Source organism: Hyaena hyaena, unplaced genomic scaffold (genome assembly GCF_003009895.1).
Source record: "Hyaena hyaena isolate Hyena2069 unplaced genomic scaffold, ASM300989v1 scaffold_1212, whole genome shotgun sequence".
NCBI classification, from domain to species: domain Eukaryota; kingdom Metazoa; phylum Chordata; class Mammalia; order Carnivora; family Hyaenidae; genus Hyaena; species Hyaena hyaena.
This window is the reverse complement of record NW_024081849.1, coordinates 199,004-222,610: the sequence shown is the minus strand read 5'-3', so window position 1 is coordinate 222,610 and position 23,607 is coordinate 199,004. Positions and strand designations below refer to the sequence as shown.

At 41.0% G+C, this 23,607-nt stretch overlaps 1 protein-coding gene and 1 long non-coding RNA gene across 3 annotated transcripts in view; one reads left to right on the top strand and one right to left on the bottom strand.

Annotated features, from left to right (window-relative positions):
• Positions 1 to 23,607, bottom strand: part of EGFLAM (EGF like, fibronectin type III and laminin G domains) — a 185,305-nt gene that overhangs the window by 143,364 nt on the left and 18,334 nt on the right. The gene's annotated exons all lie outside the window — the stretch shown is intronic.
• LOC120224653 lies at positions 1,599 to 20,611 on the top strand. Of its 2 annotated transcripts, none has more exons than XR_005526629.1 (3): positions 1,599 to 1,702; positions 3,962 to 4,145; positions 11,807 to 19,758. It is a non-coding gene; the product is annotated as an uncharacterized LOC120224653 (long non-coding RNA). The 2 variants fall into 2 exon arrangements; XR_005526628.1 differs by lacking the exon at positions 1,599 to 1,702 and adding an exon at positions 20,045 to 20,611 and having other exon boundaries at positions 3,765 to 4,145; positions 11,807 to 13,774.

Genomic DNA, 23,607 nt, shown 5'->3' with positions numbered 1-23,607 from the left:
CTCCATGCCACGCCCATGGTGGGGCCCAGGCTAATGGAGTAGCCTCTATCTGAAGCTTAGTGAAACGTGTGCTGGCTCTTCAAACTTCTTCCTATAATGACACATGCCACCACCACTTACCTTCATCGACCAGAACTGGTCACATGGCTCCTTTACAGTCAACAGGTCTACCATAGTCAACTAGTCAACAGATCATCTTTATGGATGAGCAACAGCATTCTACCAAGATGTGAAGAAAGATGATGTCATTTAGTGGAGAAATGGGTATTCAAGTGGAACCCAGAAACAACAGAGTTAGAGAAGCAAACAACAGTGGTACCCATCTAGGCTTTGTCCAGGGGAGCTAGTACCTGGGAGTCTTCCACACCTACATCTCTGAGTCTCTATCTCCCTTCAACAAAAACCAATCACCTGGTGACCTGTTCAAGGCACAAAGATGGTCAAGGAGAGCAAAACTATCAGGTATCTGTAACTATCTACTGCCCCTATTCTCACATTCACATAATTGTTCTGGTTTTGCTGGGCTCTCTCTTGAAATATTTGACCTAAAACACCCTTCAACTATAATTAAAACTGCTAGAAGCCATTCTGAGCCCACTAGTCGAGAAAACTCCTGGTGAGGTTAAAGCAAGTTTGCACGGTCTCTTGCCACTCAAATGATGACCAATATCCAACCCCCCACTCAATTATTTCTGCTTGAGCACCGACTCCCAAGGCACCTTGTTGATCAATATCAGGAATGACTTGTCCTCTTATTCTGGCCCTGGTATGATGATTGCACCTTGTGAAGGAACTTATTGTGGGAACTTCTTCTTTTGATTATGGGAACGGACAACATGTCTCCAGCAGGTCCTGTTTCCCTCTATACTTTCCCTTGAGCTATGAACAGGCTAATGATCCTTACTCATAAAAGACTGACCTTTACATGTACAATCCTATTTCTACCGTTGCGTTAGTCCAAGATGTTCATACAGCTCAACATGTAAATCAACTAACCAAAAATGTCTCTCATGCCCTAGCTATTCAAGAAATCATAAAACTAGACACAAAGGTAAATGCACTCAAAGAGGCTATTCTGTGTATTGGAAATGAGCTAAACTCTTTAAAGGTATGGTTGGCTCTCCGGTGCCATAAAGAATATAACTGGAAAATTAAGTCTTGCCTGGAGACAAAGAGCCTAACTTAGAGAGAAGGAACAGATAAGGACAGAAGATAAGTCACTATGTATTCCTTTGCTAACTGATGATGTGTAGCAACCCCTTCCCTAAGGCCTACATTGCACAAACACCTTCCCTTACTCTGGCAACTGTGATGAGGATGGATAAGAGGATCTACAAACCTATGACTTAATCTTAATGTTATTAAAATGTGAACACTGTTATTTTCTTAGTTAATTACCTCACTATAATTGAGGCAGCTTTGCAAGAATACTTCTGTAAAACCCGTTTCAGTACATTTTCCAAAAACACCTTATCACAGAGAAATATCCATTGTAAAAATTCCTTTTTCTGATGCTATGTTAACATTTGACCTATAAATAAAGACACCAAGACCAACAGGACAGAGATGCCTGCCTGGTGATCAGAAAGAATCTTGGAGCTCTCTCGCTCCCTCTCTCGCCAACACCGTCCATCCTTCAGGGACCCCTGGACCTGCTGGAGCCGGCCTCCGGCAAGCAGAACCCAAACATCGGACCTGAAAGGTAATCTCTTTAAACTATGTTGTTTTCATTGCATTAGTCGGGATGGTTAGGATTCCACTGTAGGGTGCTGCAGACCCCCCTGCATAAGTATGGTTAGTTGGTGGATAGGCAAAGAACTGGTTTTTTTGAGAAGTTATGGGCCATAAAGTGTCTAAGGAAAGAAGACTCTTTATAGATGTAATACAGAACATGCTTACAAAAAAAGGGGTAAATGTGTCCCCTCAAAAAGTTTCTCGATTTCTACATTTTGTTCAAAAACTGTGTCCCTGGTTCTCTCAGGAAGGACCTGTCATCATAGATAACTGGAATAACCTTGGGGACGAAATTAGACAATGTTATATTTCACAAGGACCTAAAAAAAAAAAAATCCCGGTCAAAATTCTTTCTCTATTGACCATCATAAAGGGGGTGTTAGACCCCTCAAAAGATACTTGGGGAGTCTTTAAGCCCACTGCCTCCCCAAACGATAACAAGGTGGACTCGGGGACTGTCCCCGACAAGATGTAAGTCCTGCCTTTATCCAGGGTGTGGCTATTGCAGCAGCTTTAAAGGGAGAAACATACTCTCAATATGTCAGGTCTTTAGGACAGTCAGGAAGTACTAAGAATGAAAAACCATCCTCAAAGTTTAATTGCTATTCTTGTGGGCAAGTGGGACATTTCAGTAGGGTTGCCCTACAAAAAAGGCAATTACCTCTCTGCCAGCCGCACCTGTTACTCAGGTGATAAATAATAACAACTTGCCCAGGACCATATGCCCTAGGTGTCAAAAGGGCTTTCACTGGGCCAAAGATTGTAAATCTAAATTTCACAAAAATGGCCAACCACTGGGAACCAATCTCCAAATATCTCAGGACCAGGGAAACAGACTGAGGGGCCAGCCCCAGACCCCGACACTAACTGGGGCCACATCCCTCGGCCCTCTCAATCGGTTTGCCAATTCCAATCAGTCTCTGAGCTCTATAGGGCAACCCCAGGCAGCACAGGACTGGACCTCCGTTCCACCACCAGCACAATACTAACCTCTGATTCACCTCCTATAACTATTCCCACCAATGTAAAGGAGCCCCTACTCCCTGGGACGGAGCTCCATCTCCCTTCAGGGGATCACTATAATCCCTGGGGTCATTGACATTGATTATCAGGGAGAGATCAAGGTGCTGGTCTCTCCTCCTTCTTCCACCAAGCAAATTTTTAAGGATCAGAGAATTGCCCAGTTACTATTATTGCATTATTATCACATAGGAAAGGATGCCACTAATGCCCCCAGAGGAGGAAGCTTTGGCTCTAGTGATATGGCCTTTTGGATACAGGAGATTAAAGCCTCTAGGCCCACTAAAGTATTACAGATTCAGGGAATTCCTATTCAAGGACTTCTAGACCCCAGAGCAGATGTCTCCTGCATTGCAGGAAAAGATTGGCCTTCAGCTTGGCCAACTCAGAATGCTCCTGCTACTCTCGTGGGTATAGGACAGGCTTCTAATGTGGCAAAAAGCTCTCAAATTCTAAAGTGGTCAGATGAGGAAAACAATTCAGGAACTTTTTGTCCTTATGTTATTCCTTCCATTCCTTTATCTTTATGGGGATGGGACATTTTATCCCAAATGGGAATGCTGCTTTACACCACAGATGACAAGGTCACTAGTCAGATGTTACAAATGGGGCTTCATCCCAACGAAAGGTTGGACCAAACACAACAGGGTATAATAACTCCCATAAATATAAAACCCAAATTGGACAAAAAAGGAATTGGCTAGCCAAACTTGTAGAAGGGGCCATTGTTCCTTTTGCTGCTGACCCAATAATCTGGAAGTCAGATGCTCCTGTTTGGGTAGAACAATGGCCCTTAACTTCTGAAAAAATAGCAGCAGCAAGACAACTTATAGAACAACAGCTTAAGGAAGGGTATATCGAGCCTTCCAATAGTCTATGGAATACTCTCATTTTTGTTATTGGGAAAAAATCTGGAAAATGGAGAATGTTGCAAGATCTGAGGGCCATAAATGTTACTATGGAAACTATGGGCTCTCTTCAACCAGGCCTCCCATCCCCTATAGCTGTCCTGGATAGATAGCAGATAATTGTGAAGTTTGTTGACCAGGCCCTTAAACCGGTCAGACAGGCTCATGACAACCTTTAACACAAGTAGATTACGGGCTGCACACTTAGTGTTCTGTGTTAACTCCATGTGGTCCCGGCCAATAATAAAGACTCCCTTAATTCGGCTTCAGTGGTCTCTGTTGGTCTCTGTGTCTCTCAGCATAATATTTTGGAGGCCTCAGAGAGATTATGGAAACCCCAGACCTCCAAATTCCTCTCATTTGCCTGCACCCTCCTTGGCTCCTGAAGATGTCCTGGGACCTGGGAAAACACTCTTGTCTTTACTGCCACCCCCAAAACGGCCCCAGTTAATCTGTGGAAGTCATCTTTCCTAACCTCCGGAGGTAAGTCAATTTACCATCTGAATTCTGAATGCACATGTGCTTCTGTCTGGGGGATTAAGTGGAAGGCTGGACGCAGCTACTTCCCACCCTGGGGTGCACCAAGACATCGGTGTGGCCACTTCTGTAACGTGTAAACCTGTTTTGTGTAAACTTCTGTACCTGTTTTGTCTTGTTTCATTGTCATCATTTTTAGTCTCATCTGTAGGAATTCTGTGGAGGGAATGTAATAACCTCTGGTGTGTATGTGAGTGTGAATGTGCGACTCGGTCTGGCTTGCCTGCCAGGTTCGATTCTGTGGCTCCCCAGGTGGGCACCCTTAAGGTCCCAAAAAGCCTACACAGTCTGAGTGGGCCCATCTGCGATTCCATGGTGAACGGCATAGTCTATGGCGGCATCGGAATAGTTTCCAATTGTAAGTCACAAAGCTAAGCGTCACCTAAGTTCCTTCAGGACATGGCCAGACTGGCATCTGACCGGTCTCCTCATTAGAGGGGGCACCCCCAACCCTTTTATCTGTCTTTGCAACATCGCCTCACAGGAGCATTATGGGATTGGGACTGTACAAAGAAGGGATTTTTGGAAAACTATAAAATTATGTAGATTAAAATGGCTCACTTTTGATGTAGGGTGGCCTCAACCATCTGCCACATCTGGCATGTTGTAACCGGATTCCCAGATTAAACAGGGACACTGAAAGGATGAGTGCCTGAATTGGAAAGGGGCTCCCAAACCCAGCCGATATCGGAAGAAACCTCGAGAAGGGGACCTTATTGGTCTGACTGAGATAAAATCAGACTGAAGAGGACGTTAACTCTCTCTGTTCTTCTGTCTAGTAGATGTGAGGGTTTCTCACTCATTCATTTCCCAAGTTAACGGCTATAATTGGAGCCAACTGTGGTTAGTCTACCTTGGGACAGGGACTTTAAGGAATATTCCCGAGGAGCTGCTGAAACTCCTTTTGTTTCGGGGAATTCCTTGTCTCCTCCAGGCTGACATGGACTGCCTAAGGAGAAAACCAAAAGAAACCTGAATTCTGTTCCTCTGTCTGAGCTGACAAAAGTTAAAACTGGGAATTTTCTTTCTCTGCCTCCTGCTGTCACCTTGCCTCTTCTGCCTTTCCTTCCCAGTCCTGTTTCCGAACCAACTTGGGTGTGGTCTCCATAACTGGTTCCTATGCCATCCTCAGTGCCTCAGCACATTGGCTCCTCCTCCCACCCTCGAGGGCAAGGAGCAAAATGCACTTCCGAGGAAGTCTAGGTCTTGATTACTGAACACAGGTTTGGGTTTTTAACTTCCTAGTGCAGAGAAAGTAAGGCTATTTGGACCCATTGGAAAACATGGTTTGTGCTTACTTGGTTCCTGAATTTACCATCTAGAAAATTCTTGTATAAACACCTCTCAGTTGGTTACTAAGTCGTCAATTGGAGACTAAGGTTTCCTAAGAGTTAAAATTCTGCTAAGTGTACTTAAGACTGATGGAAAATGAGGAAAGCAACCCTGTATATAGGAAAATGAGAAATATGTAATAAAGTAATTTTGTCCTAAATGAGACTGATTGTTTAGAGAGAAATGGCTTTGGGACAAAGTTTAAAGGCAAAGGAAAATAGTAGAAGGTTCATGAAGGGAAATCTTTAAAAAGGAATTTTTTGTGTGCTCAGGATAGACTAAGGCTGAGATGAATGGAATTTTTAAAGTACACTGATATAAGGTTAAAACTCCACTTTTCTCTCTGTTCAAAAGACAAGGTTTTCTTGGATTGTTAACCTGCTCTTGATAAGACACTATAAACAAAGGTTTTCTTTTTTGGCTGCCAAGGAAACCAAAGGTTTTAAGTTTCATCTTTATCAGATCTTTGATTGCTTATTCAAAGGATGAGGGTCACCCCTTTCAAAAACTTAGAGGTGTACTTCTCATATATACATAAGCAAAGGATTCAGCTCTTAAAGTTTCAGGCGTCACCCCATGGGCCCATCACCCTGGAGTTAAGTAGGCCAATTCACAAGAACCTTCAACCTGGCGAGGTGATCCAGATCCAGTCAACCAGCTTAAACTGACCCTCAAAAAGACACTGTCCCCTGATATCTCCAGCCCCGCTCCAGCCACACCCGGGAAGCTGGCTGGTCTATGCAAGGCAGAAGCTTGAGGAATCACCAGTCTGATAAGATAAATTGTCACTATTTGCCCAGAAAGCTGGGGAAACAATGAAAAGTTCCTGTTTATACTCACCTTCCTCTTATGTTTTATTGGTATTAACTGCCTCTAATCTAGACCCCATTTGTAAGAGCAGGGCACCTTCAATGGAAGATTCTGTTAAACTGACCCTTCCTTGGTATGATGATTATGAGTTACAGTCTGTACAGGAGGTTAATTATGCTCTCATACCCAAGGCACTTCATTGGAGCTCTAATATTGGGCATTACTGCACTGATCGCCATCATAGGGTCTGTGGCTGCTTCGGCTGTCTCCCTTGTCCAGGAGGTACATACAGCCCAACACGTTGACCAATTAACTAGAAATGTCTCTTTTGCATTGGCCACTCAAGAAATAATTGACAGGAAATTGGACGCTAAGATTAATGCCTTAGGAGAGGCAGTACTGTTTATTGGAAATGAATTAAGTTTTCTAAAACTCTTTTCACCCTTCGATGTCACAAGGAGTATAATTGGATCTGTGATACTCCTCTCCAACATAATGATACCATCCACATTGGGATAATATCCAAAATCACCTACTTGGTATTTGTAATCATTCTAATTTTAGCATTGATGTTCAAACCCTTCATGAACAGATTTAAGCTATTAATGCATCCTCTACCTTTGTCTCTCCTTCACAGGTTGCAACCTCCTTTCTGCAAGGGTTACAGAATCTCTTCAGCTCTCAAGGGCTAATTTCTCTCCTGACAAATGTTGGCATGGTGGCTGGAGTGTTGATGCTCATTTTGTCCCTTGTTCCCTGTTTCTTTAAAATAACTAATCGAAACTTTCACAGGGGTAAACGTTGAGCTATACACTCTTCTTTTCAAAAATAAGAAAGGAGGAGATGTTGGGAGCCATTCTGAGCCCACTAGTCGAGAAAACTCCTGGTGAGGTTGAAGCAAGTTTGCACGGTCTCTTGCCACTCAAATACGACCGATATCCACCCCCCACCCCCACTCAATTATTTCTGCTTGAGCACCGACTCCCAAGGCACCTTGTTGATCAATATCAGGAATGACTTGTCCTCTTATTCTGGCCCTGGTATGATGATTGCACCTTGTGAAGGAACTTATTGTGGGAACTTCTTCTTTTGATTATGGGAACGGACATCATGTCTCCAGCAGGTCCTGTTTCCCTCTATACTTTCCCTTGAGCTACGAACAGGCTAATGACCCTTACTCATAAAAGATTGACCTTTACATGTACAATCCTGTTTCTACTGTTGCGTTAGTCCAAGATGTTCATACAGCTCAACATGTAAATCAACTAACCAAAAATGTCTCTCATGCCCTAGCTATTCAAGAAATCATAAAACTAGACACAAAGGTAAATGCACTCAAAGAGGCTATTCTGTGTATTGGAAATGAGCTAAACTCTTTAAAGGTAAGGTTGGCTCTCCGGTGCCATAAAGAATATAACTGGAAAATTAAGTCTTGCCCGGAGACAAAGAGCCTAACTTAGAGAGAAGGAACAGATAAGGACAGAAGATAAGTCACTACATACACCTTTGCTAACTGATGATGTGTAGCAGCCCCTTCCTTCACTAAGGCCTACATTGCACAAACACCTTCCCTTACTCTGGCAACTGTGATGAGGATGGATAAGAGGGTCTACAAATCTATAACTTAATCTTAGTGTTATTAAAATGTGGACACCCTGTTATTTTCTTAGTTACTCAACCTCACTATAATTGGGGCAGCTTTGCAAGAATACTTCTGTAAAACCCGTTTCTGTACATTTTCCAAAAACATTTTATCACAGAGAAATATCCATTGTAAAAATTCCTTTTTCTGATGCTATGTTAACATTTGACCTATAAATAAAGACACCAAAACTGACAGGACAGAGATGCTTGCCTGATGATCAGAAAGAATCTCGGGGCTCTCACTCTCTCTCTCACTAACACCGTGCATCCTTCAGGGACCCCTGGACCTGCTGGAGCCGGCCTCTGGCATAAAACACCATGGTATGGTGTAGAAATGGACAAGCAAATCAATAGAACAGAACAGATAGCCCTAGAATGTATAAAAACTTAATTTATGATAAGAAAGGCATCTTGGATCAATGGGGAATGGAAGAATTATTCAACAGATGACATTCAGACAGTTGGTTAGCAAATTAGAAGAGAAAATCGATTTCTGGCCTTAATTCATGCCACATGCCAACATAACTTTAACTCCAGAAGGATTAAAGAATTAGAGAAATTTACATTCGTAAAGCCATAAAACAAGAAGATTCTCCTCATTCGCCCCAGCATATTTACTTTTATATTTTTGTTAAGGGAATCACACACAAAATAAACAGATTATGAAACAAAAAAATTTTTTAAGCACTTCTTCCTGTCAAAACAGCAATCAAAGCTAAAATACAGCCTACGATAAATATTTACAGACAGAAAAAAGATTAACATAATTTAGTATATAAAGAAATCATACAAAATACAACACCAACATTTTATGGTTCATAGAGAAAAATAGACAAGTTATTAAAAAAGATAAACTTTAAATACACACCCAGAACAAAGTTCAAAACTCATGAGTAATTAAAGAAGGGATACTTTATTGCAAAAGGAAACCCACTGCTTACCTATAAACTGAAACAAATTTTTTAAATGATACCATCCAGTTTTTCAAAGGATGTATTTTTATACATTCTGATTGTAGTTTTACTTGGTATAACTTTTTTGGAAATTAATTGGGCAATGTATGAGAACTTTTCTTAATGTTTATTATTTTATTTTGAGAGAGTGAAAGAGAGAGAGCATGTGCCAGTAGGAGAAGAACAGAGACACAGAGAGAGAATCCCAAGGAGGCCGTGCACTGTCAGCGCAGAGCCGGACTTGGGGTTTAATCTCATGAACGGAGGGGATCATGATCTGAGCCAAAACCAAGAGTTGGATGCTCAACCAGCTGAGCCACCCAGGCGCCCCAAGAACTTTTATTTATTTATTTATTTTTTTAAATTTTTTTTAACGTTTTATTTATTTCTAGGAGAGAGAGAGAGACAGCATGAGCAGGGGAGGGCCAGAGAGAGAGGGTGTCACAGACTGAAACAGGCTCCAGGCTCTGAGCTGGCAGTCAACACAGAGGCTGACGCGGGGCTCGAACCCACGAACCGCGAGATCATGACCCAAGCGAAAGTCTGACGCTTAACCGACTAAGCCACCCAGGCGCCCCAAGAACTTTTAAATACATACTAACGTGCCCTAGTATTTGTACTTCTCACACTCTATCCCAAGAGATAATCTCTGATATGGAAAAAAAGGGCTTATGAATACACATGTTTGTATCAACATATTTATAATACTGAAAATTTAAAAACAATATAAATTCAGAATGTTTAAGTAAATTACAGTTTTATATATATACATATATATATCATTGATCTATCATTAAAATGATCCTTACAAAGTGCTTATAATGATATGGAGAAATGCTTCTACTATGATGCTATGTAAACAAGGCAGTGTAAAAAATGAATGCATATACAATACAAAATTATGCAGAAGAAAACCCCGAGAAAAATGCAGCAGAAATTCACTGTAGTTGGCTCAAAGTATTTGATTTTTTCTATCTTTCAATTTTTCTATTTTTTTATATGTTTGAATTTTCTCTAATGAGCATGTATTGCTTTAATAAGAGGAAAATAAGCATCATAATCATTAATAATAATAATAACTGAATGTTGACAGTGTCAGATGTCATGCTGAGGACTTAGAAAATCAAGGCAGAAGTGTAACAACTAACGTGTATTCGATGCTAAATATCCTCTGACTGATCCCATAAGTTATCCGATCATTCGGTGTTATATCCCTATTTTACAAACAAGAACGTGATGCACAGAGAGGTTGAGCAACTCTTTCAAAATCACACAGCTGGTGAGCCTGGAACGGAGCCAGGATCTGAACCAAAACAACTGACTCCAGAACCAGTGCTTATAACAATACAGTGATAGTTGCATTTAGTCTTTGCAACGACCATATGGACAACAGTTTGATAAATGAGAAAACTCAGGTTCTAAGAATATTAAGTGGCCACAATTACACGCTTGGCAAGAAAGGAGCCTAAATGTGAACTCAGGCAATCGGATTCTGGAATGCCCCGTAACCCTCACTCCTAACCCCTGCACAAATTGCCTTGTCAAATAACGAGTACATATAACTTCCACACTTGTCTCATTTTCCTTCTGTGCCCCTTTTTCCTCAGTTAAGAAAGTACACTCTCGACTGCTCTGGGTGTCAACTGCCCAAGACCCCCACTAGTCACCCCTTCTGTTTCTCAGCCTGTTTTTCATTCCTTTCCTTTCTCAGCATTTGCAATTCTGAGAATTGCAACTCTGCTTCACATTCATATTTGATAAAGATCTCTGTAGGGAAGGGAGAGTAAGCATGTTACAATGTTTTATAGATGTCTTTATTTCCATTCTTGCTTCCATTAAAACAAAATGTGTGCGCGCGCGCGCACACACACACACACACACACACACACACACACACCAAGACAGGTGGATGCTGCATACAAAATGTCATTAGTAACCAATCCATGGTCCCAAGTAGTAGAGAGAAAGATGGGGGATGGGGGAGAGCAGTCAAAGACTAAGCAAGGGGAGCTGCTGATCCCACAGCCAGCCCTCCTCTGGAAGCAGTCTCCCCAGTGCTGGCCCCAGCGCAAGGCTTTTTGGCACAAGACAGAGTATCACCCTGAGCCCATCACTCTTCAGAAGCTCTCACATGTGAACAGATCTCTGTGAGAAGGAAAGACTTTATTGACCACATTGGTTTAAATAGTGGCATGTCAGATAAAACACCTACGGGACTGAGATCTTAAGGAAGGTCAATGCCACTACATTTGCAACCTTGTATTTACCTGCAAATTCATGCCAGAAGGGTAGATGATGATGGCCCAAACATGTACGCCAAGGCATTATAAATAAAAAAGACACATTTTTTTTCTTTTTCGTAGCTTAAAGTTTAACATTCAAAGAGATTCCTAGGGGCCTCCTGGGGCTCAGTCGGTTAAGCGCCTGACTTTGGCTCAGGTCATGACTTCACAGCTTGTGAGTTTGAGCCCTGCGTCAGGCTCTGTGCTGACAGCTCAGAACCTGGAGCCTGCTTTGGATTCTGTGTCTCGCTCTCTCTTTGTCCCTCTCCCACTCATACTTTGTCTTTCTCTCCTTCAAAAATAAATAAAAACATTAAAAAACAAACCAAAGAGATTCCTAGAGAAGGAGGAAACAGTATGAAGAAGACCGGAAAGAAGATTAAATAGCATAGGGGTCACTTCATATAAAAATAAAGAATTATAACGCATAGGGGTCACTTCATATAAAAATAAAGAATTATAACAGCTTTTTGAGCCCTTATGTGTCACAGAGTCTGAATGATTTAACTCAGTAAATTACTATGTTTAATTGATTTAATCTCCACGATAATTCCATGCAACAGGTGCTGTCATTTCCATTTCACAGATGAGGAAACTGGTACACAACTGTACAGCTTCTAAATGCAGCAGGATTTGAACTCCACTGTGTGACTCCAGAGCCCATAGCTCTTAACCATTTCCTGACCTGAAGGAAGCAAACTCAGAGCAAAGTGGCGACTTAAATAAATGGTAAGAAGGAACGATTATACTGTTTGGGGATTTGGAGAAAAAAGAGCTAGGAAAGCCTATGCAGATGGTCATCCAAATCTGTTTAAGCACTTTAATATAGACAAGATCAACTTTTGTTCTGGGGATGAAATACCATCTAGGGTCCATGCTTTGTGTACTGCTCCAGCACCCTGGAGGCTCCGAGTGCTCTCTGCGACTTGGCATTCCCTACTGTGGCTTATTCGAGCTGTCTGTCACTGCCAATGCTGTGCTCTGGCGTTAGGTCCCGTGGTGGCATTTGGTGCTATTGCAGAGATCTGGGCTATTATCATTCATGATGGTAATGGGCAGGTTGGACTTTACCTGCCCTTATAGAATTGAATTTACTGTCCTGAAGTGCACTGCATCCGCTTTTCATTCCCCTCCCTTCATCTCATCACTTAGGCGTTTGATCATCTCACATCATCACAGGAAGAAGGGTGAGTACAGTACAGGAAGCTATTTTGAGAGAGAGAGCATACTCATATAGCCTTTATTACGGTATATTGTTATAATTGTTCTATTTTTTATTAGATATTGCTGTTCATCTAATTTATAAATTAAATCTTGCAGGTACTGTAAGCAAAAAACACGGTATATACAGAGGTCGGTCTATCTGCAGCTTCAGGCATCCACTGGTTGGTGCGGGGGGGTGTGACTAAAGTCGTGTTTGCTTGCTTATTTTTGCCTTTGTTGCCCTTGCCTGAGGAGACAGATTCTGAAAATATCGCTAAAACCGATGTCCATGAGTTTACTGCCTCTGTTTTCTTTTCTGAGTGCTACCTTGAAAAGAAAATCCCACCCGGTTACTTCTCTACTCAGAACCCTGCCCTGGCTCCTCATTTACTCAGCATAAACCTGACTCTTGAGACCTTGCATGATCTGACCCCCTTCTGCAGCTCCGCTCTCTCACCTCTTTCCATGCAGCTCCAGCCACCCTGGCTTCCCGATGTTTCTGGAACATGTCAGGCACACCCCTACCTTAGGACGTTTTTACAGATTGTACTTTATACTGCTAACTCCCTTACCTCCTTTAACTTTTCAACCTTCTCAATGAGACCAGCCTGAACACCCTATTTAAAATGGCAGCCCATCACTGGCCCTGCCTGGCACCCCGTATCCTCCTTACCCTCCAGTATTTCTTGTTTCCTATGGCATTACTAATGTATACTTACATATTTATTTTAAGGTTATTATTCATTATCTGCTACCTCTAGAATATAATCTCCATGATGGCAGAGATCAGTGTCTGCTTTTGTTCACTGAGGCATCCTATGTATGTCAGACAGGGAATGGCATGCAGCAAGTGCTCAATAAATGTATATCAAGTGAATTCTGTCTAGAACCTTATTGGAGACTGGTCATCAGAATTCAACATCATAGCCAAGCCTCACTTGTCACAGTGTCCTGAATTCTGTTCCATCTCACTAGGCTTTAGCTTCTTTAGGTAAGCCACATAGTACATGGATGCTTTAGAAGGAAAGAATCGCAGGTGGGCATGGGCACACTGTAGGAAAAGAATTCTTTCTGTCACAGTATTGGGCACCTGAACAGGCACAGTCTGGCCTGCACTCATCTTTTCTTTCGTGTTGCTCAGTACAAGCAATGGCCCAGGGCAGGTGACAAGGGGGCACCATCTTTGAACCAGATCACCTAGGTCTGTTGCCTGCTGCTACCACTCACTAGCTGTAATTACTAAGGGGAATTTTCTTAACCTTTCTGTGCTTCAGTTTTCTCAGTTGGCAAATGGGGATAATAGCTGTACTGACATCAAGTATCATCTAAGGATTAAATCAGCTAATACAAGGTAAAAAACGTAAAACAATGCTTAGATATAAGAAACGTTGAATAATTTTAGCTAATATCAGTAAAACATGTATTTATATTTTATATTTATAATTATTTTGGTAATTTAATGGAAATCTTAACTTTTATATTCATAGGCATTCAAATAGTTATATAGTATTCAATATATAGTAGAGTACTTAATACCATCTCAAAACCCCACACATGAGCTTTTATTCTTTTTCCAACTTTTTATTTGAATTCCAGCTAGTAAACAATATTAGTTTCAAGTGAAGAATTCAGTGATAACACATGAGCTTTGGTAAGTGATTTATGGCCCCAGAGATGGTCTAAAGATAGGGGCTTGTGACCATGTGGGCTCATTAGGACTGAGCAAGTAAGCTATTTGTAGAGCACCATGCTAGCAGGAGCATCAGGGAAGGTACAAGAAGTAGGGATGTTTTACATCTCTCCTAATTTAAGAGCCCTGAAAGAGAGTGTTTGGGAAATTATCTCTAAAGATGACTCCAACATTGCTCAGATATGGCCGGAGTCACAGTCAATTAAAACTGAAGGCTTTACTAATCCTAATTGCTGTACAGAAGGAAGAAAAAACAAACAAACAAACAAACAGAAAAAAGAAAACATCAGACAGAGATGTACCTTCAGTAAAGGTCCTTAGAGTCCAAACTCCATAAGACAGCATCAAAAGGAATAACATATCCAACTGACAGCTGAATGCTAAAATAAAACTGTGTAATTTGAAGTTCATGGCCAAGAGATTAGGTATTTTAAATATTCTGGGAATATCTGTGTTTCTGGGTAAGAGATGATAACAGTCTTTAACGAGACAATAAGATCCCTAGTCTTTATTAATTTAAGCTATACCATTAATTTCTTTATTTCTAAACTCTTAATTTAAACTTACAGAAAATTTACAAAAATAGCAGAGAGTTCCTGTATAGCCTTCACCAAGTTACCCTTAATGTTAACATTTTCCCTGGCACAAGGAAATCACCACTGTCTTAATACTATTAAGTCAACGATAACTCATTCATATTTTGAAACTTTTTCCATTAATGTCCTTTCTGTGTTTCAGGATCCAATCTAGGATTCTTTACTACATTAAATTATCATGCCTCCTTAACTTCCTCCTATCTGCAACAATTCCTATATCTTTCCTTTTCTTTCATGACTTTGACAATTTTAAAGAGTACTGGTCAGTTGTCTGGTAGACTATCCCTCCATTTGGCTTTCTGATTTTTTTTTTCATACTTAGATTGAGGGTATATGTTCTGGGCAAGAATGTCAGAGAAGGGACGCCCTCTCAGAGCATCCTGTAAAGTAGCAGAGAATGAAAGTGACTTACTGCTGGTGGCTGACGCTAACCTTGGTCACTTGGATGAGGTGGTATCTGCCCAATTTTTCCACTGTGAAGTTACTATTTTTCTCTCTGTAATTGATAAATTTCTTGGGGGTGGGGAGATACTTTGTTACTATGAATTATCCTTATTCTCTTCAAACTTTGCCCACTAATCGGTGGATCTTGCCGGTATTAGTTATTACTGCAGCATTTGACTAAGTGATTTTTTATTTCTCTCATTCCTTCAACATTTATTAATTAATGGGAAGTCTTCTGTATAAAAGATGCCATTCTCTTCAAGTAAGAAAGAGGCAGTTGTATACACGGAGTCTGGATGAAAGAGAATAGACTTTAGAGTTAAACTGCCCTCTTTTGGAATGCAAACTTTTCAACTTAGTAGAGCAAGTATTCAGCAAGGATTCTATCATCAAATCATCATCATCATCATCATCAAATTAACATTTGCCTCATACAGAACAATTCCTTAGTTTGGTTTAGAATTGTTAAAACAGTACAAATCAAGAGGCATTCCTTCTATCTTTCTGCCTGGACTTCTTCCATAAAGGGACTGCATGGAGACCACTCTGCTTTGTATCCTGACGCTATCAAGCCCCCATGGATACTACATGCTTGCCCACACGTCGTTTCTAAAGAATTTCATGCCCAGGAGTATTGGGTGTAACCAGAAGTAGATCTGTTAACTCACCAAAGTGTGTGAACAGTTATTTTGGGGCTTGCTTCTGGTTGCATTCTGCAGTTTAAATAGTAGCACTAACCCTAAATATATAACAAGCAATCCTCTACATTTCAGAATAGCTACTTGCGCTGCCTACACTGTGAGACTTGTCTTTGCGATGTAGACAGTGTAGAGCTATGGTCTTCCAACTCACTATCAACTGAAGCAGGAGGTTTCCTTAGCAATGGAATACATTTTGCTTTCCTTGAGTTTTTCCTACTAGAAATGTGTAAAGTAGCTTTTAGTAATTGTCTGATAATCAGCACCGTAATCTTATTTATTGTCCGGGAAGCAGGGAAGGCATAGCAAACTGCAAAGTTCAAATCAGTATGCCCCTCTCAGTTGCAGCCCAACGTTTAAAAAAAAAATCAGTCAAATTTCTATTTGCAATTGTATTATTATTTAACTTTTACCACTTGATGAAATATTGGGGCTCTTCTAACACACGCCCAGAAGGAGTAAAGGAATGTCCTGTTTGGTCTTCCCACCTTAGACAGCTTGCCTTCTATACCTTATTCATCAGCCACATATTTTTGAAATTATTCACATATATTATGTTAAAACACCCAGATATTCAAAGATCAAACAGTGGGTCTCCCTGTGTCTTGATTACTACCACAAAAATGCTTTCCCTTCCAAGTAAAAACTGATAAAAAGTGAATGAAAAAGCCCAAGTCACTACAACACTCCATGAACTTTGCTTTGTGGTCAATTCTCCAAACACTGGTTAGTGGCTAATGGAATCTGGTTGTGGTTCTAGGTCATGACATGCTGCCATCACTGTGAGCTTTATCACAAGCCATCAGTTACTAACTGTACCTAACATGCCAAAGTTTAAGAATGATTTGCTTTTGAAAAATAAGTCAAGGGAGATAAGCTTTCCTGAAAGGGAGGGGGAAGTAGAACTGTAGCTAGAATCGAGACAAATTTGTGGAACATATAGTCTTTGTTATCTTTTTTTAACAGTGGAAATGACTCAGTATGGGAGTATTGACCTGTGAGCATCATCCTTTATGTGACACTGTAGGATGGCCATTATGGAGGGATATTGGACCTTTTCTATTTATGCTGTAGGCTTGCACCACACACGTATGTGTATTTCCCTTATAGGAACTCAATTTATGCACTACTTGACAATAGGGGTAGATTAGATTACTGACCCCAAAATATTTAACCTCCTTACCCCAACATAGAAGGACTTTGTTTCCCAGCACCTGTCACATTGGGATTCGCTATATGATCTACTCTGGCCTCATGCTACATAAGGTATATATATTTCCAAATTCTTTGCCTTTAAGTTTAGCAATAGTATTTGTTTTGACCAGTGAGATATTAGCAGACATGAAGCAAGAAGAGGCTTCAAACGTTCTTGTGCAGTTGGATTTGCCTCTTGTGCCCTGTCATTGCAATGACAGCCCCTGCAGCCTGCAACAGACACTGATGGAGCAGACTTGAACCTAACCTGTAACAAGGAATCAATCTCAGAGGAACCTGTACTGTGAAACAGCACTGCCCAGCTGGGTCCAGCTGAGATCAGTCTGTCCCCAGCCAACCTGCAGAGACATGTGTGAGAATAATTGATAGCTCTTATAAGTCATGGAGTTTTGAGTGGTTTGCTATCCAGTAATAGCTGGCAGAGTAATAAAGAAAAAAGGGAAAAAAGAAGAAACCTCAATATAAAGGGTGCTCAATGAATGAGTACCAGGAGCGAGTGTGAGATGAGAATCTTGAATCTATTTTTCCTTAATAGTTCTCAATTCCCACAAGCATCTCCCAGGGTGAGTATCAACCCCATGGAGTGTGATTTCAGAGTTTAAAGAGAAATACTTTTCCTACAAATGGCTCCCTAAATGAGAGTCACATGTGTAGACATCAAAGCATACACAATATACTTAATGAATAATAATAACAATAAAGACTTAAAGAATAATGCCAACCCCTTGTGCAGTTTTGACATGCACTGACCTTAGGAAATAACCCCACAAATCATACAGCTCCATTGTTCGTGTCTTGAAGAACCACATATGAAGACATTTTGCAGGGCTGGTATAGGGCAACTGCTAAGGAAAAATCTGTTTTCTGTGCGGTTAACTGTTTACAATTAAAGTATTTCAGGCATGAAAGAAGACATTAAAGGAGAAATTCTTGGCAGCCAAGTCTCCATACAGAGCCACTACAGTTATAGCACTCACTCTTAAAAAAAAAAAAAACTTAAAAATTATATAATGCATAGGATGAAACTTAAACCTTACTATAATTCTGTGGGTAAAAAGTACTGCCATCCTTATTTGACTTATTTTGCAAACAAGGAAACAGAAGTTCAGAGAGGTTGAAGGTCTTTTCAAAAGTCACACAGCTGAGACTGGTAAAAGGGCCAGGACTCAAACCCAGGTCTTCCGATTCAGATCCCATGTTCTTCCTGTAACAGGGAGTTAGCATGTCTGACTCCATATTGCTTCTATTTCCCTTGCTGCAGTGACCTATAGCTTAGAACCTTCAACTTTACCCTACATGTAAGCATGTTAATTGTTGAAGGAATTTTGCTTACAGCTGAGATTTGCAAAAAACCTGCTCTTTTACCCAATACTTACCTCACTCAAGAAAATAAGGATACAGAAATGACTGTGCTATTTTTAAGATTTGCAGGAAGGACACTACCAGATTCCTGTAGGCAAAGACGAACTCTCCAACGACAAAGAAGACCTTTCTCAGATGTCCATAAATGCCAGTTATCTTTTGACTCCAACTCCCTCCCACGTCCCCCCTTCTAACATAAGAGAAGCTCAAATCTTGTGCTGGGAGAGATGGTTCTTTGGGACAATAGTCCACCATCTCCTCAGTTTGCTGCCTTTCCACACAGAGTGACTTTGCTCACCCCTGCATCTTGCCTCTGAGCGTACTAGCCCATCGCATGGCAAGCAGAACGAGCTTGCATTGCCACCACATGGCATAGGAGGGCAACCATAATACAACCAGATTAGAAAGCCCAGGGTCTTCCTAGTGTGAAACACTAGACAAATTAAAAGGTTAAAAACAAAAAGCCTTATTAGATTGGAAGTCCTCAGTCAATAGCAGTTCATACTCTTCTGAGTGGAAATGAAAAACATATGGAGTCAGAGGCTCAAAGACAGAAATAAAAGCTGCAACCTAAAAACAACAAAAAACAGGAAAGATTTCCAATGGAGCTGCTTTTTGCAAGGACAACTCTCTGTCATAGGTTCCATAGTGAGAGGAATAGACAGAGAGCAGGAATTGATTTTTTTAATAAATAATTGTTAATGGTTCTCCATAGAAATACCAACTAAATCACCAAGTACAATAATTACATATGTTTATATGATTCTCTAGGGCATTATGTCCTTGCCTCTAACACTGGCATAGAATTTGATTCTTCCAGAATGTTCTCCTTGATTAAGCACCACTCACCCTCCCAAGCCCTGACAGCCTGCTAACACAGGTATATACAAAACTCTCATAATATCAACATGTACCTTTGTGAAATGTACTTAAATTGCCTACACATATACACCTGTGTACTACCCTCTGGTATATCTAGAATCTCTGTGTGATTTTAATCAAGAGATAATTATTAATTCATTGACTGTGGGTACTTGGATAATGTAGAATAGCAAATGGGGAGACATGATATCAGAATCTGGGATATAAAAGGAAACTTGCAGTTGACCTGTATTTGCAAGTACTCACAACTGAGCTGCTGATTCTTTTCAATGTTTGCCTCATAGACTGTCTATTTAAGCAGTGGAGACAAACACATGAAACACAACAAAGCCATTCTTACACAAACTTTTACTCAACCATATAGGAATACAAAGGCATGGGGTGCCTGGGTGGCTCAGTCAGTTAAGCACCCAACTTTAGCTCAGGTCATGATCTCACAGTTCATGAGTTCCAGCCATGCATCAGGCTCTGTGCTGACAGCTCAGAGCCTGGATCCTGCTTCAGATTCTGTGTCTCCCTTTCTCTCTCTCTCTCTGCCCCTCCCTAGCACTCTCTGTCTCTTTCAAAAATAAACAAACATTAAAAAAAGAATAAATGGGTAGTTAATGAAATTGAAAGGCAACTTATTTAAAACACATAAAAGACAATGAATTTTTTTGGTCCACTACATAATTTAAGAATTTGCTTTACAGGAATTGTTAGCAAATTATTTGATATAGTTTTTTTTTTTAAAGGATTTGACTAAGAATGCAATCTGTTTCTGCATCCATGGGGGAAAAAGATAACAGTCATCTATCTTTGTTAAAATGAATCACCATCTGTGGCCAGAAGTTCCTCTTTTAGCCAAGCATTTTGAAACTGAATGGCAATATTAATAAGGAGGGCTTGGGATCACCATGTTACAAAACCCGCTGGGTGCACAACCTAGGGAAGTGACACCATGGATGAGACCAGGACCATCTATTCTGCCGTTATTTCCTTTCATGGGCACCAGTGTGCAGAGGAAATCTGAAAGCCATGCCACAAGAGTGCCTCTCTGAAACTGAGGGCCAGTGGAATCCCCTTCTACAGGTTACAGCCGTTTTCCTAGCCTATCGAAAGGGCAACTCTAAACATCGGATGAAAGCCCTTCCTGAGTCATCTCCCTTTTCACAGCTCTGAACCAAAGAAAGCCAAAGATTTTTGTCACCTCCTAATCATTAGGAATCTTTGGCATATTTTGGAGTGTCACCTTTAAAAAAAAAATTTTTTTTTATGTATTGAGAGAGAGAGAGAGAGAATGCACGCAAGCGGGGGAGGGAGAGAGGGCGAGAGTGTCCCAAGCAAGCTCCTAGCCACCAGCACAGAGCCCAACGTGGGGCTTGAACCCATGAACCATGAGATTATGACTTGAGTCAAAATCAAGAGTCAGACCCTTAAACGAATGAATCACCCAGGCGCCCCTGGTGTGGAGTGTCACTTTAAGGTGAACTGCATTCTCCTATCATGTCACCTGAAATGGGCAAACCATCTCCATTGCAATCCCATTTCTAATGGGAATAATGACAGATATGCATTGCCCAGACATGATACATGGAAGGGAGCCTGCTGCAAACTGCTGGAAACTGTCCTGTCCTCAGTTATCAGTTCCTGCCCTTACACGGGAGGGGCAACTGTAAGTGCCACATGGAGTCCAGAAGTCATGTTGAGTAGAGAAGCTGACAGTGGCAAATTAGCCTAGAAACAGAAACCTCCCAACATCCAGACTTCAACGTGGCCTTCAGCAAAGTCCGTCAATATGGACTGAAAGCGAACTAAATCTGCATATGGATGGGTGTATGCATGTATACAGTCATATTTATGGATCTGACTCCACCGAGCATTTGAAGCGACTGAATAAAGCATGGTCCAGGCTCACAAGGAGCCTGGTCTAATCCAGAGAAAGACCTATAAACACATCCCTTCCATGCAAGAGAGTATAGGGTAGGTAGTGCTGGTTTAAGCACCACTTCAGGGTTAAGGGTGAAAGGCAGCATTTCTGATGATCAAAAAAGGCTTCATGGAGAAGGTAGTGTTTGAGCTGAGCAGAGATCATGGACAGAATTTAAATAGGAGGCACAGAGCAAAGAGCACTCCCAGTGGAAGGAATGGCATGAACATGGAGAAGAAAAAGTACAAGACGGTTTGAAGAATGATCAGTGACCACTTGGGCTAAAGCGCAGATCCACCTCCTGTGTCAGTAAGTGTGAGAGGTCAGTGTGAACAGGGGGATTTGGAACAAGTGCATTTGGGTTTAAATCTTATTCACTGTATTCCTTGGGCAAGTAACTTCACCTCTCCATAGCAGAAGCTGCCAATGCCTGTATTCCCTGGGATTACCAAGATTGCTCTAGAAAATAGCTTGCTCACCTCTGCCAAAGGCTTTGTTGTGGCTGATAGCATGTGCTTGGCTTATGGACAGGAAAGGCCATAAGCACTGGAGAGTTAACATCTCAGGAGCAACCTCCAACAAATGCCATATACGAGGAAAACTTGTCCAGTCCATTGGCCCACAAGGGAGAGCTGAGCTCTGTCCCCCAGTCTCTCAGAGGGAGAGTGTTACATTCTTGACACTCCTTTCTTGCCCTTACCACAACCCCCTCCCTTACTGGGCTTCCCGGTATCTGAGTCCTTGCCACATTGTCTGAATTTTGAGAAACCCATACTGGGACATTCTTTGATCCTCAGTTTCCTTATCTGTCCAATATGGATAATAACAGCTGCCTTGAAAATAGTTATGAGAAGATAAGATAATAGATAATCTTACTTACTGACATAGTAAATGCTTTATAAATATTGGCTATTCAATAAATATTAGAGATGCTTAAATTGTAGATCATCTGATAGAGATAGAGAGTGGGAACCACTGGAATGTTTTATTTAAAGAAGTGCTTTGACAGTATCACCAATGGCCTTCCTTGGAGGACCCTGGCCTTTATTGGAGGACCTGGCCTTCACTGCAGGATAGAATAGTGAAGCCTTTGAATGCTCCTCACTACCCATTTCTCCACTTGTTAAAAGCACATGAAAGGGTTACACAATTCTGCCACGTGACTACCTATGACCAGTGGCTGCGACTTAAAGTTAGCATGGCATACCAAACACGTGTCAATAGGAGATCATCCAATATGCTTTTCCTGCAATCTATGATCACCATGTAACATAAACTCCTAGTAAATTTTGTTTTAAACCACTGGGATGTTCTGATTGTTTGTTACTGCAGCATAACCTAGCCTACTCTGATTAATACAACTGAGAAGGAGGCAGAAAGACTTTGTCAAGTTAGTTTAAAGACCACCGCAGGCCTCAAGTAAAAAGGATCTGAAATAAGACCTAGAAACTGGAATGTGAGGGAGGGAAATGAAAGAGTAATTCCCAAGAAAGGAGAATCAGAAAATAGGGGAGGAAAGAAAAGGAATTAAACTTTTAATTTAATTAAATTAACTTCAGAGAGGTAAGCTTCGAACACTGGAAGGAAGATGGCCCCATCGAAGAAAAAGGCAATCTAGAAGAAAAGTGGTTTGGTATGAGACATGAGTTTAAAGGGGTTCTACTTTCTATCACCAAAAGAAAGTTTCCTACCCCCTCTAGCCACAAAGGACTCCTGGAATTGAGTATTAATAATGAGGTGAACCACACAGGGTTTTCCTAGTGTTACATTTGTAACAATGCATGGTGATCACAGATCCAATCACAGGATGTAACAGTGGGGTGGCTGGTACCTGGAACGCCTGCCTTCTAACCCGCTGCTCTTCCTACCACTCAAAATTGCCCCAGTATTGAAGACATAGCACACATCTGGTCTACACAATCAGATGAGGGGTTGCTCAACAATGCGGTTAATTTAATATTGTCTAGACAACTAAATTATGTCACTTGTTAGGAAAATAGAGCAAATACTTGTCTTCTTTTTTCCTTCTTATAGTCAGAGACTGTTTTACCACAAGAGAAATTAGCACTTGGGTTGTCCCCCACTTCGCTAGGAGATTGAAGACACCACTGCTCCCCAAGAATACACAGAAGCCCTATATTTTCTCAACCTATGGACCAAAGTCTCAGGAACTCTAAACCCCACTCTCAAACCTTAAATGCAGACTACTCAATCAGACTCTTTGGTATTATAACATTTTATAAAATTATTTAGGTTTTTTTTCCTTTTTTTTTAAGTACAATTTTGAGATGTACAATTTGGCCAGAAGATGACAAATATAATATGAATAATAGATAATACCAAAATGGAGGTCCTTTCCTTCCCACCAACATGTTTTCCCCATTTTCC